The sequence below is a fragment of the Lissotriton helveticus genome, chromosome 3_1 (assembly GCF_964261635.1).
Source record: "Lissotriton helveticus chromosome 3_1, aLisHel1.1, whole genome shotgun sequence".
Classification (NCBI taxonomy): Eukaryota; Metazoa; Chordata; class Amphibia; order Caudata; family Salamandridae; genus Lissotriton; species Lissotriton helveticus.
Genome location: NC_136061.1, coordinates 680,400,681 through 680,426,110, shown reverse-complemented (window position 1 = coordinate 680,426,110; position 25,430 = coordinate 680,400,681).

The window sequence follows — 25,430 nt, the reverse complement described above, 5'->3', positions numbered from 1 at the left end:
TCTATTACACCTAAAATATTCCATGCTCAAAACTCAGATGAGCAAAGAAATCCAAAAGTATGTAAGATTTCCTGTGCCAGAGTTAGGAGCTGGCAAGTGTTTGCAGCTCCCTCACACTATGTGATATGGGGCATATATATCATATGGTGCTGTCACTTTTGCAGCACGCCATGGGGTGCAAAAGCGAAGCAACCCTTAAGTTTGCTTGTGAGGCGATAGCAGATTGATAAATCCAGAGTAATGCAACGCGAACCAAATCTCTGCGTTGCATTACTCTGCCCTGTGAAGGCATTCCATGGGAGAAGCATGCGTGTTCCCATGCCATTAGTAAAGTGAGACCTGCTTTCTGGTTCATGGAGTGTTATAAAATATCTTTCTTGGACATCCCTTTGAAACAACCACCAATAATGTCTCTCAATATTGAGGAAATAATGTAACCCAATTAAGTGTGTCAAGCAAACTGTACTGCGATGCTGTAAAGCCCATAACTAAATAATCTATATTTGTGTTCCAATGCCATCATCTATGTCATCACCTCTGCCTACCCCAGTAAGCATTGAATCACCAATAGTTTCTTCATTCTCATCTTCAAATGGTGTTGTTTTAAAAAATGCTTAATAACAACATCACAACTGACACCCTTGACACCATACTCACCTATGGTTTCAGCATCCTCATTTTCTGAGAGGCTTATGGCTTCCTCATCATCATTTACATCTGGAGAAAATACACAAACTTCTGCTGAAGTTTGTAGTTTTTTTGGTCTCTCACGACAGAAGTCATCATTATTTTAATTGTGCATTGCCTTTTTGGTGCTGCAAGTTTAAAAATGGCCATGTGTACTCATAACAACATGAACTTAATAGAGTTAATCAGAAGCTGCTGTTGTGTTTTTCATATATAATACTATTTTATTCAGCTTTGTCCCTTTTCTGGTTTGTTTTGGACTTTTTGTGCTAAGTCACAATTGTTAAAATAGAAATAAGACATTATAGCCTAGCTTTTGTCATTTATATACATACATATTCACAGCATATGTTTCATTATAGTACTAGGGATTATATAACATTCATATATTTTTCATTTAGGTGTCCCCCTTTTGCATTATACATATTTATATGTTTACGTGTAACTTTTTTTTACTACTAATGCACGCTTACCTAGGTCGTTATAATATTTGTTTCAATGTGATGTGATAATTCAACTTGCTCGGATAAATTGTTTAATGTTTCTTCTAGCAAAGCTTTATACCTCGATTTGTCAGTTATTATATTTAAATAGTCAACAAGATTTCATAGAATCTGATATCTTAATTTCTCTGGTATTTTTTCTAAATGGTAAACAATGTTTTCACAGAACGTAAGAAGAGCAGCTTCTATATCAATTATTTATTTAAAACATTTAACGTTGTTCAAGCAAAAGATATACGCTGCACTGAATCATTGTTAGGTAGAGAGGAACTTTAGTCCAGGGACTGTAGGCTGAGGGTCGTGCAGTTGACAGCTTTAGCTATAAAAACATTTCCTTGTTAAAGGTTACAAAAAAGGCACATTGACTCTTCTGCTAAGCTTATCTGCCTGCCTGAGGACAATACAGCCACTGTGGTGCACAGACAGGAATAACAGTTGTCTACCTAATGAACACTGCTTCTGTTCTAAAAATACATGCAGGTGTAAGCAAGGATACCTAAAAACTCACAATGCGCCCATTTTGGTGCTAAGATCAGCTTAGTTAATCAAGGGAAGAGATGGGTTGGGAAACTAGAAAGCTAGTAGCTCTGACTCATTGATCTGGCCTTTGTACAACATGTAGGTTTCTCCATCACAAATGAAATATTGATAGAGGCATGGAGACATTTGTGGTGGGACTTGCATACAATACCCTTGACACCTAATTGCACCTCAAACAGCAGTAGCGCAGCACTCAATGCTTACTCAAAGGAATAGCTATGGACCTCCACTCTACCGCAGCTCAGACTCACTGATGCTAGTGTCTGACTACTGCAGGAGAAGCCACAAGCTAGCAAGGAATGAAATAGAATGAATTGTGGAGCAGGAGCTGGCTTAATTCTAACGCTAAACATTGCTGCGAGATTCACCCCCACTTTGACAAAATCAGTTGCATGTGTGCCATGGAGCAACAATGTACCCAATGGAGCCACTCTCACCAATACCAATGTTCTGAAAAGTAAACCAATGCAGGAATGGTGCTAGATGGCACTTAGATATCTTACATCTAGTGTGTACACAACCCAAATGTTGAATTCCCCTATTGCCATCTTTACATGCTACAGCATGTAAAATTAATTTCTGGAAGAACTTTATTACTGGGCATTATGACCTGCTTAACTTGTCTTGCAGTGGTTAAGGGGTAAAGCGGTTGAAAGTCCAGTTTCTGCTTGCATGTTAATGATCACATAATTCCATTTAGACTGAATTACGGTGCAAGGCAGATGTTGTTCTTTGAAAGGAGAATAATATAAATGCTAGTTTGGGTGAGGTTATCTTGAAGACCTATTAACTCATACAGCATATTATTATTCTGTTACAGACTTTCACATTCGCTGGATCACCATATGAATGAGAGAACGAGGGTACAAATGAATGAATGAAAGCACGAATGAATGATCAAATGAATGAATGGTGCATGGAGGAGTGAGAACTTCTAATGCGCTCATCAGAAACTAAATCACTTCTAGGATTATTGACACTCAACAGAAGTCCAAGCTGACAGGTCCTAGTATGTTCAGGTAACAGAAAGGTCTTTGAGGCTTACTGGAAGGCAATTTGATTTTTATTCATTTTGGATACTGCCTAGTGAAGAGAGTACCATAGTTCTGTACCAAGAAAGAAGAGTTGATTGTTTTTTTTTCACAAAGTTTGATGTTGGGATGCACAGGAGGGAAGAGTTGTGAGGCGCATGTTGTGACCAGATATGTGTTTCTTATTGTGGAGGTATACAAACCAGGAAAGATATGTGAGAGTTTCAGTCAACTTACCTTGTGAAGTGTGAGACCAGAAGTCTTTCTGACTTACTGTCCTGGTCTTTCATCATTATCACGGTGCTTATTTAACATGGACATGTACCTGTTATGTTTGTACTTCCATTTGGGGACGAAGGCTAAGGTGTCATGATGTTGTGCATGGGTATATTGTAATGTTGGTCTAGGGGACGTACAGAGTGCTTTGTGTTGAACTGAAAGAAGCATCCTGGCTGAGCAAGTTGTTGAGAGAGTTTATAAAAGATCTTGTAATCTTCATGGTATGTTTTGCCTCTTACTGTTAATGATTTAAGGATACGAGATGGCAATCTACTGTTTCAGACCTACAAGTTAGCATGATGCACATGCATAAAAGGTCAGCGTTGTTTTCATGCAATTTTTTTATGGGGGAAATATAGTGAATTAAAAAAGAATCAATTGATCTAATGAACAAAGTATCACACAGATTTGTAACAATGTTTTGATGCAATTCTATTATTATATAGACCAACATTACTATTTTGAAAGGAACATTTTCCATCAGGATAATCGTTCATTGTAATCCATTAGCTAAGAAGAAGAAGATGAGAAGCCTGTAGAAGGAGTACAGGAAACCCCAGGAGGGTTGTCAGGATGTAAACCTACCTTGTATTAGTTATTTTGCAAACAAATAACACTGATCCAAACATCAACAAACATTTATATTGTATGTGTCTTCTGTAGCCTTGTACAAAGCCAGCCAATGAAACATGATCCTATGCCAGTATCCTTAAACTTGAGTTAAAGGTTTGGGGAAATATTGAGTTATGAAAATAACAGGAACAAGACTGAGCTCTTTCTTTGTCAACATTGTGTCCATATATGTATTTTGCAGACGAACTTAGAAATGTAGGAATTACTTTGTCTAAGGAATATATGTGGTGTATAATGCAAGTATTTTTGTAATCAATTCTAAGGTGTGTAGAATGCAATATTGATAGGCTGAATTATATTAAGCACAGAATACTGAAGTTAAAATGTAGAAAACTTAAAATGTTGACCACTATAATATTGTGTTGTTTACAGTAAAAGGCACCACTTAAAAAAATACTGTGGATTTGAAAAGGGCTTACTTTAATACCTATGTGGTTAGTTTGGTGTGCTTTTGTTTACTGGTATACAGTGTTTTGTTTTTTAATATGCAAGAAAAATTTAGGCAATCTACTCTTGTTTCATGTAACTGGTTTCTGCTGTTCCTTTCAATTCTCATTTGTTTGCAATTAAAATGTAGTTATTTAAATTTACTTTTCTAAGCAAAATCAGTCCTTATACAAAAGTGGAGTTACATAGGATTTTTCCTATTTAGTTATTTTTTCTTTGTTTCATGGCATAGAATCTAATTTTAACTGTATTTTAATTTGCGAAAGTGGTTAATATTGTGTTCTCTGATTTTATTATAGTTTAAAATATACAAACAAGGGAGATTGTTACTGATTTTATTGTATTGGAGGTTAAAAGTATGCTTTCTTTCTTTGTTTTAAGATTAATTATACATTACCAAACACATTTTCATTTTTTATTGTTGATGCAACATTTTTGTTATACATGTAAGGAGTCTATATTTTTAATTTCATAATTTTACATACAATAACCAAAACTCACTTTCCACCAAAACAGAATTCACATGAAAACGTAGAAATTAAATAGTTTACGATATAAGTGGGTGAAAAAATGTTGCTGTCCTACACCCTATGTAGGTCAGTATAAAACTTATTTTATTTGCATGGAGAATATATTTAGAATTTGTGAGGTATATCCTCACAGTACCGCTCCTGCTGTTTGTCACACATTGTCTACACTGGTGCTCTTCCTACTGTTGCTGCCCAGCATGGAACAGCAGTACGAGTATTTTCTGGAGGTCAAGAAAGCATCCCACTAGAGCAACTAGTGTAGTCTTTATTTTATTGTTCCACCTCTTCTATATTGCTCCCAATGTAACCACCTCTGTTGGGGTATTGGTAATTATTGATATTCATTTTGATGCTATTGTCAGCCATTAGTCATTTTATATGAGACTACTTTACTGCATGAATTAATTTTGACTATGTTATTGGAAGAGGTATTTTCACAAACAGTTTGCCACAGAGGAGTGGTCTGAAATTTAAAAAAAAGACTTATGCTATAATTTCCTCCAATAATTCTCATTCCAATGATTACCTCAACATACTGAATTAAGGCACTCGTCTTTCATTTATTCTACTTTGTTAAAGAATTTCAATTTCCATTACTGCAATGGGTAGAAGTTGGAATTTACAAGAATTATATAGAATTAATCCTATAAATGACTGGGTCTGTAAATGAATATATAGTGATGAAGCTAACACGGGGAGATCCATTCCAGTGTTCCACAGTATCCACATGAGATACATTCGCATACAATACATTGAACTGGAACAGTTACGCAGTCAGAGTTCATCGTGAAAATCTGGCATGGATGCGGTCCTTCTAGACTGACACTGTACAGTCCTGGTCTAAGAGCATCTGCCTTGATGATGAGGACAGAATGGGGACAAGTCCCAAAAACATTTTTGAATACGGGGCATAGTACTACAGGAGTAGTCTTTTACATACTCTTACATGCCTTTATGAATCAGTACAAATCGTCCAATTTCCTACAAGTAAAAGTGGAAAGAAGGCGCAGTGGGTCAGTCCTTTCTATTTGTACTAACAATACACGAATATTTCCATGTAATTCCCACTTTAGATGAGTTGCATAGAATTCACAAACCTTCTTAGAGGACGTAAAAGAACACTACAGGAGTACTGCTTTTCGTCTTCAAATGCATTTGTGAATGGGCCCGATTTTTCCTTTCACCAGTGGTTTGAATCCTAGCACTTACACCCCTTTGCAGGGCCAACTGTGGCTGGTCCTAGGTTTTTCATCTAAGAAGTTCCATTCCAGCTGTGGACGACGCCCTCCTGTGAGATCCGCAGCATTTCCCGGGCTCTGCCACCCACAGAACAGATACAGGTAAGCAGGAGTATGCTTTCGCACCAAAACAGAGTCTCATAAAATAATAAATCATTTGATGACAACACAATGATTAAAAAATATATATTTCAGAAGGAACATCTGCAGACTGCATTCAAGACACATCACGCACCCTCGTGATGAGAAATAATATTTACGAGAAATAAAAGGATACTGAATAAATATTTGATTTCTTTTGCAACAAATGCTGTGCTTTCTAAATAATACAACAAAAACACTTCCAAGCCTTACCTTCGTGTATATTGCGTATAAGTGTAATTTGATTAAATATATTGCAGTGCAGACTCAGGACAGTGTCATTGCGGTCGGATGCAGTAGACAAAAAGCAATGAATTCTTCTGCTACTAAACTTTGAAGCTGCCTTGCACTGAGCATCTTAATGAAGTCTTGGCTGGGGTTACACCATGTATGGGGGAGGGTGCAATTGGTGTAAGGATTAAGAAATCAATGGCTAAATATATTGTCAGCTATAACAGTGATAATGAACAATAACTAGCGTTAACCTAGTACTAAATATCACTTCTAAGCACTGTAAATAACAGATGTTACTTTCACCCCGTTTATGGTATTCACTTTACCTAACTTGGGCGGATAGAAGGCTGAGCATAGTGTGCTGTCGCTCGAATTCTTGAGCTCATGAAAAACAAACTTGACGGCAGCAAACGTTCAGCCACTGAACCATCACCGCAAACTGGTTTTGTGATAGTACTTAGTTTTGTGCAGGCTGAGTTCAAGACGGACTGATATCATGGGGGTGATTATCTAACAATACTGAATCTACCACTGAGCTAATTATATTGGTAAATGTGTACTACAATTGATACTATTAGGTGCTGCTGCTGTACCGTGGAAATGTTTAGATTTGAGGTTAGTATATACTGATTTTGTATGCTGAGACGTCAGCCTTTTCTAGTATTTAGGCCTGGTTGAAATATCCATCATGCCAGTGTAATCTTGAATAATTTTGAATCATTATTCCATCTGGTGTAATTATGCTGTGTTCATGCCAAATTTCAAGTGCGGGGAAAATGGAACAACACAAATGACCAGAACACAAGCATCTGTTGTTAAGGAGCTTTGCTTTTTGCTTCATAGGCTATTTCTTTAGCACAAAATGCGTTTTTTATGTCCAAAATGGACGCAAAGACGCTTTTCTTGCTAACATATATTGCTAGATGACACTTTTGCATAGTTTTGGGTAATTTTTGCGGAATTTCTGTAATTTGGCCTACTTGTTTTTAAGATTAAAGTTTTGACCAATTACACTGGCATTATGGGCTTAAAAAAGACGTGAATCCATTTTCTGTGCATTATCTTGGGGTGAATTCTCTTACACTCTCCCCCATAAGAATGTAGACTTTTTTAAATCTCTAAATGATTTATTTACCAAATATTATGAGGTATATATATATATATATATATTTATAGATATATACACACACACATACATATATATATATATATATATATATTTATATATATACACACAAACATATATATATATATATATATATATATATATATATATATATATATATATATATATATATATATATATATATATATATATATATATATGTTTCAGCAAGAGCGCAAGCGCTTTGATGAGGGCTCACCACAGCGGCCCGAGCCTCCGGCCTCTGTGTGGCACCCAGTGCAGAGCCTCGATTCCCTCCTAAGTAGAAGAGATAAGTCCGACGCGTTTCGGGGCCTGAACACGCCCCTTAATCATGGACTGATGAAAGAAAATGCCAAGTTCACCTTACAATGTTCAAACACATATTTATTTGATCATGGGCGTCGTCCGCCCCACTGGGTGCCACACAGAGGCCGGAGGCTCGGGCCGCTGTGGTGAGCCCTCATCAAAGCGCTTGCGCTCTTGCTGAAACATATATATATATATATATATATATATTATTATTTTTTTCTTTAAAGCACAGTTCTCTCCATCTTGATCACATTTCTGTTGTGAAGTAACATTATGGCTCCAGTATTATCCATATGAGATGACTATAATAATTAAAACTCTTCACAAATCAAGCAAATACTGCTGTCCCACCTAGCTTATTTTGCAATCTCCTAACAGTCCCACTCACTCCCTCACGAACGTCACTGAGTGAGATACGTCCCTGCCTTCTCTCCCCAACCTTCGGAGCGTTTGCGGCAAGGTGGCGCAACACCAGCTCCATTGACAAACGACAATCATGGAGGTAAAAAAACATCCTCAGATGCGGAAGAGCTCAACAAAACAAAAATAATGACTCCTCGCAGCCAGCTCAATCTAAATTATTAAGCAGAGAACTGAGAAACTTTGTGTGATATTTTACATGCCTTGCTTGGAAACAAATTGCTGTCTGGAGCTAACTTAATATAGATTCGGGTTGGGGGGAAGAAGGCAGGCTTTGTGCGGATCCATACATCATTCTCCATAGGTGGTCTGGCCTATATGCTCTGCTTTGTAATCAGATCCATCACCGGGCGCGCGCCTCTTCCGCACACAGAAAGGTTATGCCGTGCAGGTGTCTGCTTCCAGGGCCTGCTGGTTATTAACCAAACAATATTCTCAATAATTAGCTGCCTCTGTCAGTGAATCATCTTGTTGTTTTGCGCCCACTAAAGAGTAATATCATTCAAAGGTGCCACTTAATCATGTCGGTTGATCATAATTACACAACAGACGCATGTGTAGGGGCCGGGTGAGGGCTGAGGCAGTACATTCTGGAATGGCGGCCCTCTTCTTCGATGTCGCAATGCTCTCTGTGAAATGCAATATGGCGGCGCAGCATGGATTCTAGACAAAGTCTACATCCGGCCAAGCTGGCTTCCGGTGCTGGCAGAAGGGTTTAGAGGCATGAAAGCTGTAATGATGCCAGTTGTCTCCCATGCAGCACTACTAAGTGAAAAAAATTGACAAGAAACCAAAATTAAAGGAGATATGGAAAAGACAATAAAGCATGAGGACATGGACACTGGCACACAAATTGCAGTCCATGGGCATGGGATTGAAGACCCTAGGAACAGACACTGGCCCTTACTCAGACTGCGGCATTGGCACTAGGATATGGACACAGGGATACATGCGTGGCCACGAGAAGCATAGCTGTGGAAGAAGACATGAAGTATTTCAAACATCACATATAGCACTGTTGTTCTTTGCTGTGAGATTTCTCAAGTGCTGAAAGGCTGGAGTACTGGCGAAGTACTAGTTACAGGTGTGAGTGGATGAAAGCAGAGCATGCGTACATGTCGCAACAACGCCACTTGACAAAGCTGTTCTTTGTTCTTTAACAACAGAATGCTTTATGATTCTGGATTGTGAGTCAGTGGTGGGTAGTAGGAAGTACTGCAGGACTTGGCAAGCAGAGGCACCCCCACATTGGTCCCATCTTTAGATTTTCGTAAAATATTTAGTGCTGGATTATGTATGCAGGTTTTACTGCTTTGGAAGTAAGACCATCATCCCTTCATTATAATTTTCCTAAAGGAGCAGAATGATTCCAAAACGTTTATGGTTTATTTTATGCTTTTGTTCTGATGAGCGAAACTAGATGTGATCACTGAAAAGAGCACCTTGACATTTAATACATTTAACTTGCATCACATAACTACATCCCATTTGGAGATCTTTAAAGCTAGTCACTATTCCAGCAAAGACCTTAAAATACCTTCTGGTCCCTCTGACTCTTTGATCTGACAACAAAGAGACCACTCCCAACACCCCTCTATTACACACAGTCTATAATTGTTCTCTGCACCTACTGTCTACATACATGTTTCTGCTGCAGTATACTAATCTGTTGATCCCAAGGGAAGAGGCGTGGCGCCGTGGCCAAGGCGACTGACGCTCGATGCTTGGGATCACGGTTCGATCCTTGACTATGGCGGCAGGGGTCTGCCCTGCATCATGCGAGTCTGGTCAATAGCTTGCTTAATCTTTCCATTTCCATTCATGCGCTATACAAGTACTGGATTTACATCTAACTTAGTACTGGATTTTGTTACTGTTTACTTCCAATATACATTCACCGATAACATTCAGTATCGTGACCTTCAATTTCAAGCATATACAGCTGGTTTGCAGCTAGAGCTCAAAATGGGAGAAGACCGAAGGAACTGTATCAAATATACCCTACCATGGTACAAATAGGTATCTTTGTGACAGGTAATCAAATTACTAACCAGATGCCATTTTCATGGCCATCCTCCATAGGTGAAGCTTTAACTCTTTGACCTTAGCCCAAAACCTGAGACTGATCTTCGATTAAACCATTTCAATTAGAAAACAGTGCCATCACCAAGGATGTCAAGTTCTGTCTCTGTCTCTTTAAGCACATCCTGTGCTATCTCGCAGTAGACCTAAACGCAAATCAAGTTCTTGACAAGATTACAATATATTGGAGTATATTTGTCTACTAAAAAAAGTAAACCAGGCATCTGCAGGTTCAGGCATTGGTGGATTCTTTTAATAACGAGTCACTATATTGACTACTTATTTTCATCTCATGCCATTACCATTCTGCCTAGGATGGAAGTGCATACAGCAGAAGCAGCAAATGGACATCTCGTTAAGTAGGACTAGTAACTAGTCAGAGCACTTTGCAAAACATGGCCAATATTCAGCATCTAAGACTGATCTGATTTCTGCACCACATTTTCTTTTGATTTTAGATGTTCTGTGATTATTCTGTTGCCATCTACATACACTCTGGACTAGCTATTACATTATCCATATTTATTACCCCCCACTGTTTGTTACTGAAAGGGCAGGAATGCATTCAATAGTCAGGAAGTCATTTATTTGACACATAACAAACAAACAGTACATCTTAGGCAGAATTTCAGTGTATAAATACTATACCAATGTAAAACAAATCAACAGACACTGTCCTGTGGGTGTTCATAATTCCCCTTTATAGCACTGATTCAACCGAGCAATTCTCAGGACTATGGGTAAAATCTGATACCCTGAGGATGTAGCATTTCAACCAACAGATTGTGAATTTATTTTTACTCCATCTTATTTTCAGGCTGTATTGGTCTATTTATAGCCACAAGATTCACTGAGAATGAATCAGGCAGCTCTCTGGGATTAGGGCATTAGATGCTTTAACTGCTAAAAGAGAGCAGCATAGCAACATCAGACAGAGTGGGAAAAGCATCCTTGTTATCATAAACTGTAAAACAGCCTCTCTAAAGTCCGACTCTGACACACAAAGGCGGCACTGCATTGTTACAGAGGAACCACTCTGATCACATTACAGATAACAACAACTGAATGTCAATTCTGGATAAGTTTAGCAGATGTAGTTAAGAGGATCGATTGCATATCCAACACTGTGTCAAACTGCATACTAGTGTTTTGACTTTCTGTTGAGAGATGATATAAGGTGCCTTGGATAAACCAGGATATCTTTGGACAGGGTACTTCCTAATCTAATGGGTAAAATCTGTCTTGTTGAGTCTCAAGGTTGGTCAGTTGGCGTTCATCTCAGTTTTGATCACTGCTTAGACTTTTTTATGTTTTAGAACGTTCTATTTAGTTTCCATAATCGGTCCTAAAGCTCACTTTGTTATTGGCTTGTGCATTTCTAAACAGGCGGGTATTCTGAAATCTTTACAGGGATAACTGCGTGTAGTTTATTACAAAGTTTTACAAATGAAAATGGGAGACCTGCAGGCCAAACTAACCAAGGAGGCAGATTGGACGACACTGTACAATCCGAACTCAAGGCTGGCCCGAGTGGAGGGAAATGGCTAATAGACAGACCACCTACCGAGACGAAAGTGCACGGCAGGGCAGGATGGTGAGGGAGAAGGCCCCAGGAAAACGATGGCTCCGCTGATCAGAGGTAACGGAAAAGAAAATGTTACAGCTGCCCGAGCAGGGAGTTAGGGTTAACAGCACTGAGGACATACTAAACAAGTTTATAAGATATTATGAATGGTAATACGCCTCACAAACACCCACTCACCTTTAGCAAATAATTAAATATCTGGAGAAGCTGAAAAGCTCACTGTGTCCTGGGTAGATGGTTAAGAAAGGCAAGCGCCTGTGGCACTCCTATCCTATAAAAACAGCCATAGATGGTTTGGCAAATGGGAAGATCCCAGCGTCAGATGCCGCACAGCTGAGTTTTATAAAACATTTAAAGACAGCCTAAGCGCACATCTGCTAGCCATGTATGAAGAGGCACTGGAGTGGAATGTGCATCAAAAACCTACCAAGAGGCTATTATAATAACACTGCTGAAATCAGACCAGGATGATCATAAGTTCCAATCATATCAACCACTGTGGCTACTGAATGTAGAGAGTATAATTCTTGCTGATATCTAGCCATAAGACTAGTGTTTCTCATGCACAGCCTGTTCTCCCTCATCACACAATCTTCATGCCCAGCAGAATGACGTCACATAGCATCCGTATGCTGTTTGCAGTAATGCTTCGAACAAGCAGACCTACTGGCAGTGGTTGTGTTTTTTAGATGCCTAGAACGAGTTTGATTGTATGAATGTCCCTTCATGAGCGGTCACCTCTGGTGACCGCTCAGCCCTCCACAGGGCTTGGTCGCCCCACTCACTGCTGCCGCTCCTGCCTGCCTTTGCCGCCTCCTGCCTGCAGATTCCTTCGCTCGCTGCCCGCTGCTCCTGGGAATTTCCCGCTGCCCGCTGCTTCTTGGAATTTCCCGCCGCTGCCTCCCTGCGGCCCGCCCCCCTGTGATTCTATTCGCCGCCCCGCTCCCGCCACCCAGCTGCTCCTCCCTCCCGGCTCCTTACTTAAGGGGACCGTAGGGGACCACAGAGTGTGACCGCTCAGCCCTCCACAGGGCTTGGTCGACCCACTCACTGCTGCCGCTCCTGCCTGCCTTTGCCGCCTCCTGCCTGCAGATTCCTTCGCTCGCTGCCCGCTGCTCCTGGGAATTTCCCGCTGCTCCAGGGAATTTCCCGCTGCCCGCTGCTTCTTGGAATTTCCCGCCGCTGCCTCCCTGCGGCCCCGCCCCCCTGTGATTCTATTCGCCGCCCCGCTCCCGCCACCCAGCTGCTCCTCCCTCCCGGCTCCTTACTTAAGGGGACCGTAGGGGACCACAGAGTGTGACCGCTCAGCCCTCCACAGGGCTTGGTCGCCCCACTCACTGCTGCCGCTCCTGCCTGCCTTTGCCGCCTCCTGCCTGCAGATTCCTTCGCTCGCTGCCCGCTGCTCCTGGGAATTTCCTGCTGCTCCAGGGAATTTCCCGCTGCCCGCTGCTTCTTGGAATTTCCCGCCGCTGCCTCCCTGCGGCCCCGCCCCCCTGTGATTCCATTCGCTGCCCCGCTCCCGCCACCCAGCTGCTCCTCCCTCCCGGCTCCTTACTTATGACGCCCCCAGAGCGACCGCGCAGCGGGAGCACCGATTGAGCGCCGAAGGTGCGCCAAAGGTAAGCCCGTCTGCGCCCGTCCGCGCCTGGCCCGCGCCCAGCGCCAGGACCCCTGGCCCTCCCCGCCGAGGCAAGACGACCCGACTGACCTACGACGCCGCCACTCTCAACGCACTCAATGCCGGCCGGACCCACGCCTGCTGCCGAGCCACCCCGAGACGCACCCACGGACCCTTCACCTGCTGCACCTGCAAGTTCACCTGCCTCCGTACCTGCCCCGCACCCGCCAAGACAAACACCAGCAGCAACCACCTCAAGGGCATCCTGATCAACACCCGCTCCGTCCACAGACACGCCGTGGAACTCTGGAACCTCCTCGACGCTACATCACCGGACGTCGCCTCCCGCACGGAAACCTGGATGAACGCCTCCTCAGCACCCGACATCGCCATCGCCATCCCGGACGGGTACAAGATCATCAGGAGGGACCGCATCAACCAGACCGGAGGTGGTGTAAAACCTGGGTCGGGGACAATCGATATTTGCCCGGCGGTATTGCCTCTGTGACCCACGAATTATTAATCAATGAAGAGGCAGGCGCTGGAGACTGGAAAGCAGGAAACAAGGTTTTTATTCTCTCCGGAGGAGAACACAGCAAAACAGACAGCAGGTATCGTTCTGAGGTGCTCTAACTTATTTCTGAGGCCTGGCCCCTTATATTCAGCCTTTTGCGGTTTTATTACAGTTTACATACTCATGGCAATGCTTTGATGTACGGAAAGACATTCCCGGAATCCCCCCTTTGGGCCCGTTCCCACACATATTTACAGTAGAAGTCCCCACCCTGGTCACAACAGGTGATGACTATCGCGCAGCTGGATATTCCGCCAATTCATGGAATGCGGGGTTCGATCGGATCTCATGGGGTGGGAGCTTTGATCAACTCGGGGGTCCTTTGATGAGGGAAGCTTTCTATTGCACGGGGAGGGGCAAGGAATAGTATCGGCAGAGCTGGGTGTCGGCCTGGGAACGAGGAAGACAAACGGGCACACGGGGAAAAAGGGGTTTGCATCAAAGGGCCGGGGACCAGGAAAGGGAAGAAGGGAGGTGTCGCGCTGGGAACAGGATGAGGTTCTGAGGCAGAGCCGCGCTGAAGAGGGGTTTATGATTCAAGGCAGGTGCGAGCAGGGGGGGTTGGTCAGCGTGCAGGCTTGGTGTGGGCGAAGGGCTATGTCGGGGGCCAGTGGCATGCAAAAAGGGATGGTCCTGATCGAGGCACCTAAAATGGCGGGCGCGCACGACAAAAGTGTGGCATCAGGGAAAAGGCAAGATGGCGCAGATAATGTTCACCAAACCGTACTAATTTTCCACAGTCCTCCCTTTAACATATTCAAGACATCTTGCTGGTTCATTTTCTACTCAGTTCTATTATGGTGGGCATAAGAAGAAGCAGTAGGAACCCTAGGCGAAGGAGTCGTAAACATTTCATTTAAGATCTCTAGTTTTAGGAGGCGGACCTATTGATAAACTTTGATAAACTTATTTAGCAGGAAAGTCATAGTAATGCAATACAAAAATGATTCGAAGTGCGAGCAGTGAGTACATTTCATAAGGTGAACTGATGGATTGTTACATAATTAATACAATGTTGGCTGGGAGAGAAACGAGACGTAGCCGAAATGATAGTGAAGGAATGTTCGAAATTTAGTAAGTTTTCAGCAATTTTCTCATCTTCTGTTGGCACTGTGGAGCACCGGCGGTGGAGCTACGAGTCCAGCTCTATTCTAAGTTCCGTGTTGCAGGGCACGACCTTTTCCTCGCGTTTCTGGTCAAAAAAGGTCTTTTTTCGCCCTGCGTCCTTTGGGATCAATAGTCAATAAGTTCGGGTGGAAGAAGAGTGTGCAAATAGTCCATAGGGTAGGTCGGAGAAAAAGGGGGATGGAGCAAGGCCAGATCGGGAACAAACTAGGGGAACGAGAGATTTCAGATAGGCGGGCTCATGACCGAGTCAAGAGAGCGGGGAGCTTTCGGCACACATTCGAACATGGAGCAGGGGCATCAAGTTAGCCCTTTCCTCTCCTTTTGTTGGAGATAGCTCTGTTGTAGCTCTGTTCTGTCGCGGTCACGCCTTGGCCCATGTCGCAGACGTTCCATAGTCCGTAGTCAGGCCACGTGCTCCCACATCCGGTCCTTCTTTCCTCCGGCAGCAGTACCCTTGAAGGAGTTTGAAAAAGACAGTCTTTAGAGAATTGGTAGAGGAAAGTAACCACATAAGTCTATTTCTCTCCCAGCCCCAGGTAAATGAGAATAGAAACGTCCGTTATGTTAGGGTTCACAACTGACATATAAATGATCGATGGTGAGCCTGCTGGATTTACTATGACTTTCCTTCACGATTGATTAATATAATCACGACAGTTCATCTGATGGGGACCCACCTTTGTAAGACAAGCCTGACAATGCTATACCGTTCTCTAGGGGTCTATATTTACAAAAAGGGTGTTGTGAGCTATCAGCATGGTACTAACAGGCATCTCGCTGTGGGACGAACATAGGCTAAACATTTTTCATATTATCAATGCCTCCTGCCTTTTACCTAAACATTTTTCGCTTTTCGACAATGTTCATTGTAATGGTTCTCTTTGCTTCGGTCTAATCTTTGACTTTGTAAAACATCATTCTGGTTCCTATGCAGCCTCTCACGGCCTAATTACAAAATTAGAAAAGACAGGGGTCTCATGGGAAAACAACTAGGGACATAGAAAACGGTGGTGGGGGAGGGCATCGTCTTATTTTGGGTTATAACGGCATTATCGGCAAAAGGCCACAGTTCAGTTGGTGAGCGTTCAGTGACACTTCCCAAACTCTGAAATTTGCTTATCAAAAATCGCTTCTAGGAACCACAGCTGGCCTGCGTTAGTTGTAAGTCGGCTCATCTTTTACAATCGGGGGTGGGGGATAGTTAAAAACTCTTATCGGGGGGGCAACTGAACGCAATACTGGGTGCGTCCTGGGAAGATGGGGGGTTTCGATTACTTTTATGGTTTGGGTATCGCGACAATTCGGAACGGGGAAGGTCGCGCTATCTGGGGCACTCTATTCCATCAGGGGAGCCGCTGACGTAGTTCCCTTATTACGGGTCAGATTAGGGAACCTCAGTCGTCTTACCCGTCCTTTCCCTTATGGCCAATTCAAAATAGTTTTCGGAAAGGAGAGGTAGTGGCACAGCGTTCGGGCGATTGCATTAAAGACAAGTTTTGAGCAAATACTGGCGGTATTTGAAGCCAATTGGGTGGTGTGCTAGGGGTGGTAGTCTGCCAATTTCGGAGCTAATCGCTCGGAAGAGTGGGAGTGTGAAGGAGAGAGGGAGAGAGAGAGAGAGAGAGAGAGAGAGAGAGAGAGAGAGAGAGAGTGCAACGGCAGGCTAAATAGTACACGTGCGACAGGAGGGTGGCAGTGTATTCGAGAAAGGCTATTTAGTGCATTACACAGCAAAGGACAGTTATGGGTCTGCGTTAGAATCTTGAAAGCATGCAGTTTGAGGCGGACGAGCATTAGACAGGGTAGAGGGGGCATGCTTTGAGGAAAAGGAAAAAAGGAGGTACCATTGTGTCGCACTTTCTTGCACTCTTGGTCCTTCGACCAGTTGAGTCAACGCTTCAGTCACACACACACATTCTCTCATAGTTTCGAATCATACGTGACATGGGTTCATTCGTGCAGCCTGGTTTAAGGGTGATCATTTTTCATCAGATCATACTAATTTTACGGGCTTGTTTGCTACGTGAGTAGTTTGTAGGCGTGCTTAGGCGCCACCTTGCAGCGCTAGTCTGCTTCGTGTATCAGACATGGCAAGGCTTCAGATCTTCGCCACACCTAGGCTGTAATCTCTGATGTAACCTGCAGAGGGAGGGAAAAGAGGGGAAGGGAGGGGGACAACATTCGCGCATATCAAATACATGGATTCGAGAGTTCTTTTACTTACCTCATACTCGTTTTTCCTCCTCGGGGTAGAGTCCTCGGGGATATGGTTTCTGGAGTCGGGGGGGCAGTGTGTCCTTATAGGTCGTGTGCGGGGAAGCGTAAAAAGGGAACCAGAGGTGCCTAGTGCGAGGTATCTAGTTAATAGATGTATCTCACTATCGGGGTCCTTAAATCTCCTTCAACGCTGTGACATTCTAGGGTTCTTCGGTCCTCGGGTCAGCTCTGTTCCCTAATACCTTTGAACGTCGTACTTTATAACATTTACATCGTTTTATTTTACCCTTCTTTCACATTCCCTCATTTATACCGTTCGTTTTACCCATCCTTGGAAGCCGAGGTCCTCCTCCCTGCGAGAGTTCATGAGTCAGTCGCGTACCTTGAAGGCAGAGTATCGTGTCGTAGATCCGATCCGTCCTCCAGGGCTGGGCAGCCATCTTCTAATAACCTTAAAGAGAGAGCAGAGTAGGGTGCACAGAAATGAACTCTCCCGCCCATCCCATATTTCAAATAAAGCATGCAATACCCGTTCATTATTTCGAAGACCTTTATTTTTGCAAAATCATAGCACGTGGATTTAAGAGGGTGCAGTCGTATTTGGCCGGACACGGCAATGGCTAAAGTGCGTACAGTGGGGGGTGTCGTTCTGCAGCAATAAAAACGTTAGAAAAGGGTTATCAATTCACTTGTAGCAAACTAAAACGTCTATCAGTTGGCCGGGGGGCTCGGGGGCGTTTATTTCATAATTTAGAAGCATAGTCAGACTAGTTGCAATCAGATTTCTTATATGCATACCGTGTGCGTGCGTCATAAGCGAGGTTATACATCAGCTATATATATAAAAAAAAATAATACATTGTACATTTGTAATCATCATTTTCAACGGGATTCTTTTACATTGTTCGTTGAGTGAGCTCCCCTTTCTTCTTGTCAAGTGTACAAAGGGTCATATATGTCGCAGAACATTAAGTTTGTATAGTAAAAAGGGACACCACGAGGTGTTCGTAAGTTCCTATTGATACCGGCGCCATTTTGGGCGGGGCCGGGTTAGTCCGGAAGTAGCATCAAGGAAAATGTTTCCTACAACCGGCAGTTGGACCAGAGTCCTTTTCGGCAGTTCTAGAATTCATGCTAACAGAAGGAGTGGCAATGTCATGTTTATTTCGTTGGCGATCAAGGCAGTTGTCCCTTACCGGAGGCCTGCAGTGGCCGAGGGTTCCTCCGGGGACCTTTGTAGAATCTTCAAGGCTGTGGAGATGTTGTCGGAGGTGGGGGCTCGTGCTCCGGTGGGCGAGCGACCGAGTTACATTGCTGTTCAAAGTTACTCTAGTGGCCGAGGCCCGCCTTCCAGCGGACCCAGACGCCATTTTGAGGCCCTGCAGCAGTCCCCTCTCATCGAGTCTGTAAGAGTGGAAGAGACCTTTCTGGGGACAAAAATAGAGAGTGGAACTCCGTGTTGTGGAAGTGGGATATTCGGCTGGGGTGCGGCTGTGATGCCCCCACCTGGGGGGGGGGGGCGAGGGAGACTCGTTCGCGCCGTCTCCTTCTCCCGGTGCACTCCAGGCCGCTCTCTTCCATGGACATGCACGATGGTCTCTCCACACCCTGTGCTCCACAAGGCCCATGCTCGATGCTGTGGAAGTATGGCCACCTGTGGCGCACATTCGGTGCTGCGCAAGTATCGGTGCAGTCATTGCATATTCGGTGCTCCGAAAATATGGGCACCATTGCACGTTCGGTGCTGCGCAAGTATTGGGGCACCATCACCTGGCTGGGGGTGCTCGGTGTTGGGCCGGGGGCTGGGAGACCTCCTATCCGTGGAGGTGGGAGAGGCTCGTCCGCGTCGCCTCTCCCTCCCAGCCCAACTTGGACGAATTGTTGTGGAGGTACGTGCAGGACATCCCGCCGCCCAGAGCTGCTGCGGCTGTTACGGAGGGGAAAAGAAAGAGGTGCCTCGTTCTTCTCTGGACCGGGCTTCCTTAGGTTATCGGCTGCAGCCGGACTCAGTTGGCCCCGGTCCCTGGCCATTGGTGGCCGGACCGGGTGGACATGTGGCGGGACTACCTGAAACTATCCAGGCCCGTTGCGGCTGGGCCGAGGAGGTATGTGGCGGGACTACCGGCAACTACCTAGGGCCGCTGCGGCTGGACTCCGCTGGCCCCTGCCTCTCCTCCGGCTCCCCCATACGTTAAGATTTCCTGACCAAGTGTTGGCAGCAGGGCCCGCCTTATATGGGTTGCCGCCGGTTGGGCGTAGCCGTAACCCTGCCCTGCTTTGGAAGGTTCCAGAATGAGGGGGGGACGAATGTTCTGTTGACTTTCCTGTTCTACAGTTTACCGTTCTTGTTTTTCTAGCGTTATTGTGTTTTTCTTTGTTTGTTATGTTAAAATAAAAGTTCGTGTTTATCAGTGGCTTACTGATTTCGTTCCCATTTCTTTCTCTCCAGGTTGTTTCATGCTAAAATTTCTATTAACATAGTTTATGTAACATGGAAGCACGTGCAGGGGGATGACGCAGATTCATATATTACGTACACACAAGCTCAGACGGGGGGACAGTAAAAGCATGACACACAAGATCCAGAGACAAACATAAAAACAGTTATTGGCCATAATTATCTTTTTCGTCCGTTAATTTAGAGCTAGGCTGGGTTCCCGTCTCAACGTTGTTCGACCTAGGAAAATTCGAACATGTCGCTGAAATCGTTCTGGCGAAATCTGTGCCATCGGGCATAATCAAACGTGGTGGTTCTATCTGGTCTGTCCATGTGAGTCGGATTCTTCTTTGTCTCGCGCTTTTTCTCATTCTGCCGGCCTGTCGTTCCTGTCGGCCCTCTGCCCCTACTCACGCTCAGTAGAGTCGGGCATTGGGCTTTCCAGTATCCGACATATCTACAAAAAGCGCATTGGTCTTGCCCTAAGTCTGGCCGTCTTTTGCGTAGTGTCGGGGGATAACTTTTGGGTCGTGGTGCCCCGGGGTTGTCCTGTCGATATATTTCTCTACCTGATTTGTCCTCGTCTTTTCTCTGTCGTTGCATAGCCTCTCTGCGCCACATACCGAGACTGTCGAGCATAATAGGCGTTGTCTTATTATTGCGAAGGGCTATTTCCAACGTTTCTATTTTATCAAGGTCAAAGGATCCTACCAGTGGCCACTGTTTGTCTTGACTTTCTTTGGTATACCTGTGCCACAATTTATTATAGGCTATGGTAACTAATCCATAGTTTATGAACATGTCCTTATTAGGGGTGCCTTCCAGTGGAGCTATATGGTCCACCTCTAATACACGGTCCGGGCTGAACCAATTATCAATCAGTGGGGAGAAGACAGACATGACGGCTCGCAACGAGGGACAAAAAGTCAGCACTGCCTATCTTATCACTGTGCGCAAAGACTAGACAGAATATTTCTATTCTACGTTGTTTGCAGGCAGTGAATACCTCATGAACAAAATAACAAAGAGTAACCAATAACGAGGAACAAATAATAAATAAGATAGAGTAGAATCAATGGGGAGAGTAAGTAGGGCGCAAAAGTCTGCGTCCTCTACCCTTTCACTATCCGCAAAGAGGAATCTGTTATTTCCGGTTTGCAGACAGAGAATCTCCAGAAGACAATCTGCGAACAGTAGTTCGGGGTCAAAGAACCCAGTTAATCAGTGAGGGAGAGGGAATCTCCCAAAAACCGTTAATAAATAATAGAGTCAGTGGGGGAGAAAAATAGGCACGACGGCTGCGTTACCTATCCTTCACTGTTTGCAAAAGGGAAAGAGCCTACTGTTTCTCCGCGTGTAGACAGTGAATCTCCAAATAAGTTAACAAAGAGTAATACTAGTATTTTTTTAAACAATCAAGCAATTATTTCGCAATTCGTCGTGTTTACACGACCTTACCCGGACCGTATGGACAGTTTCTTGTCTTCCGAATCCAGCGCCCGTTCGTCCTCTTTTTCTCGTATTTCTCACGGCACTCCTAATGGTTCCCAGTCAGGACCGTAGATCACTCGAGAGAGGTCTGTTCGGAACTAGTGAAGTTCGGATGATCGGCTGCCAGACGAGGGTCTATTGGGCAAGAGCTCTCCCGATCGTTGCAGTCGTTCACTCTGTCGTCGGGACCTCTCCCACTGGATCCACGAGTCGCTGATGGGCCCCACGCTTGGGACGCCAATTGTAAAACCTGGGTCGGGGACAATCGATATTTGCCCGGCGGTATTGCCTCTGTGACCCACGAATTATTAATCAATGAAGAGGCAGGCGCTGGAGACTGGAAAGCAGGAAACAAGGTTTTTATTCTCTCCGGAGGAGAACACAGCAAAACAGACAGCAGGTATCGTTCTGAGGTGCTCTAACTTATTTCTGAGGCCTGGCCCCTTATATTCAGCCTTTTGCGGTTTTATTACAGTTTACATACTCATGGCAATGCTTTGATGTACGGAAAGACATTCCCGGAATCCCCCCTTTGGGCCCGTTCCCACACATATTTACCATAGAAGTCCCCACCCTGGTCACAACAGGTGATGACTATCGCGCAGCTGGATATTCCGCCAATTCATGGAATGCGGGGTTCGATCGGATCTCATGGGGTGGGAGCTTTGATCAACTCGGGGGTCCTTTGATGAGGGAAGCTTTCTATTGCACGGGGAGGGGCAAGGAATAGTATCGGCAGAGCTGGGTGTCGGCCTGGGAACGAGGAAGACAAACGGGCACACGGGGAAAAAGGGGTTTGCATCAAAGGGCCGGGGACCAGGAAAGGGAAGAAGGGAGGTGTCGCGCTGGGAACAGGATGAGGTTCTGAGGCAGAGCCGCGCTGAAGAGGGGTTTATGATTCAAGGCAGGTGCGAGCAGGGGGGGTTGGTCAGCGTGCAGGCTTGGTGTGGGCGAAGGGCTATGTCGGGGGCCAGTGGCATGCAAAAAGGGATGGTCCTGATCGAGGCACCTAAAATGGCGGGCGCGCACGACAAAAGTGTGGCATCAGGGAAAAGGCAAGATGGCGCAGATAATGTTCACCAAACCGTACTAGTTTTCCACAGTGGCATCGCCATCGTCCACAGGAACACCATCCGCATCACGACCGACGCCAACGACTCCTTCGCCGCAGCCGAACATCTCCACTTCAAGATTCACACCGACCCTAAGACGACCCTCAGAGGCACCCTCGTCTACAGACCCCCGGGACCACGCACACAATTCAGCGAAGACATCACAGACTTCATCAGCCCGCACGCCCTCCCCTCCACTGACTACATCCTCCTCGGGGACCTCAACTTCCACCTGGAGAACAACAAGGACTGCAACACCACCGCCCTGCTGGAAAACCTCGCCAACCTCGGACTCAAGCAACTGGTTAACACCCCCACCCACTACGCCGGCCACACGCTTGATCCCGTCTTCTCTTCCAGCAAGTACATCACCTTCAGCCACGCCACCGGACTCCACTGGACGGACCACAGCTGCGTCCACTTCAGCTTCAAAAGATCCACGACCCACCACCACCCGCAACAGGTACCTCACAGGTATTGGAGCAAGATCACCGCAGACCAGCTCACCACCTCCCTCAGCCAGAGCCCACCCGCCAACACAACGGACCCCAACGAAGCAGCCCGCAACTTCACACAGTGGCTGACCGCCTGCGCCGATGACCTCGCGCCACTAAAGAACCCTCCCAGCAGACCCAGAAGCAAGAAGGCATCCTGGTTCACCGACGACCTCAAGGACTCCAAGAAGACCTGCCGCACCCTCGAGAAAGCCTGGCTCCTCGACCGGACCACCGACAACATGACCGCCCTCAAACACGCTACCCGCAAGCACCACCAGCTCACCCGCACCACCAAGAAGAAATCCCTAAAGGAACGACTGGACAACAACGCCCACAACAGCAAAGAGCTCTTCACTATCGTCAAGGAGTTCTCCAACCCCAGCACCGGCACCAACAACATCACTCCGTCACAAAACCTCTGCGACTCCCTCGCCTCGTTCTTCCACCGCAAGATCGCCGACATCCACAACAGCTTCGGCGCCCCACCCACGCACCCAACCGTCGAACCAATGCCCCCCACCGCCACCCTTCGCACCTGGACCACGGTGACCACCGAAGACACAGCCCGCACGATGAACACCATCCACTCCGGATCACCGACCGACCCCTGCCCACACCACGTCTTCAACAAGGCCGACTCCACCATCGCACCCCAACTCCGGAACATCATCAACGCCTCCTTCAACACCGCCACCTTCCCGGAGAGCTGGAAGCACGCCGAGATCAGCGCCCTCCTGAAGAAACCTACAGCGGACCCCACCGATCTCAAAAACTTCTGCCCCATCTCGCTCCTCCCTTTTCCTGCTAAAGTCATCGAGAAGATGGTCAACAGACAGCTGACCGCCTTCCTCGAGACGAACGGATCCCTCGACCCCTCGCAGTCCGGCTTCAGAGCCAACCACAGCACCGAGACCGCCCTCATCGCAGCCACCGATGACATCCGGACCCTGCTCGACAAGGGGGAAACAGTGGCCCTCATCCTCCTGGACCTCTCCGCTGCGTTCGACACGGTCTGCCACCGCACCCTAGTCCAGCACCTCAGCAACATCGGTATCCAAGAGAAGGCACTGGAGTGGATCATCTCGTTCCTCGCCGGAAGAACACAAAGAGTCCGCCTCCCCCCGTTTCGCTCCGAGGCCACCGAAGTCATCTGCGGCGTCCCGCAAGGATCTTCACTCAGCCCCACCCTCTTCAACATCTACATGAAACCTCTCGCAGCCATCGCACGCCAGCACAACCTCAACATCATCTCTTACGCCGACGACACCCAGCTGATCCTCTCCCTCACCAGAGACCCCGACACCGCCAGAACCTGCCTACACGAAGGGATGAAAGACGTCGCCGAGTGGATGAAGGACAGCCGCCTGAAACTGAACTCGGACAAGACGGAAGTCCTCATCCTGGGATCTTCACCCTCCGCCTGGGACGACTCCTGGTGGCCCCCAGCCCTGGGCACCGCACCCAAGCCAACCGACCACGCACGCAACCTGGGCTTCATCCTGGACCCCTCCCTCTCGATGACCAGACAAGTCAACGCCGTCTCCTCATCGTGCTTCAACACCCAGCGTATGCTTCGCAAGATCTTCCGCTGGATCCCGACCGAGACCAGGAAGACTGTCACCCAGGCACTCGTCACCAGCCAACTGGACTACGGAAACGCCCTCTACGCCGGAACCACAGCCAAGCTACAGAAAAGACTCCAGCGCATCCAGAACGCCTCCGCCCGACTCATCCTGGATGTCCCCCGACGCAGCCACATCTCCAGCCACCTGAGGAACCTGCACTGGCTCCCCGTCGACAAGAGGATCACGTTCTGGCTCCTCACCCACGCACACAAGTCTCTCCGCGACCTGGGCCCCAAGTACCTCAACGACCGCCTGACCTTCTACACGCCCACCCGCCAGCTACGGTCCACCAGCCTCGCCCTCGCAGCCGTACCACGCATCCGAAGAGCCACCGCCGGAGGAAGATCCTTCTCTTACCTGGCTGCCAAGACTTGGAACTCCCTCCCCATCCACCTTCGGCTGACCCAGGACCATCTCGCCTTCAGGAAACAACTCAAGACCTGGCTGTTCGAGCAGCAGCATACCCCTCCCCCCAAGCGCCTTGAGACCCTCCCGGGTGAGTAATGCGCTATACAAATGGCATGATTGATTGATTGATTGATTGATAATTCTACTAAGTACACTGGCATTGGGAAGCTACCCGATTAGCAGTGGCAGCTCCTCCGCTAAGGCAAAGGAGCACTGATCCACTGCTATTTGAGCAGTGCAAAAATAAAACTCAAATGATAACAACAAGATGTAATTATCATTTTCTTTTCCTGTGCGGGACTGGAGCCAGGTCGGGCCGGGCAAGGCTCAGCTAGACAGAGCAGAGTGAGGAGTGGTTTGCACTTCCTAAGTGTGCATGACTGTTTGGGACTTAGCATGTTCTCCACCTGGCTGTGTTGCACAACCCGATGGAGAACATGCCCAGGCTCTCAGACATTGCCTGAGCAGCCAAACAGGCCGCTCAGACCAATCATGATGCTGCTCATGCAGTGTCATG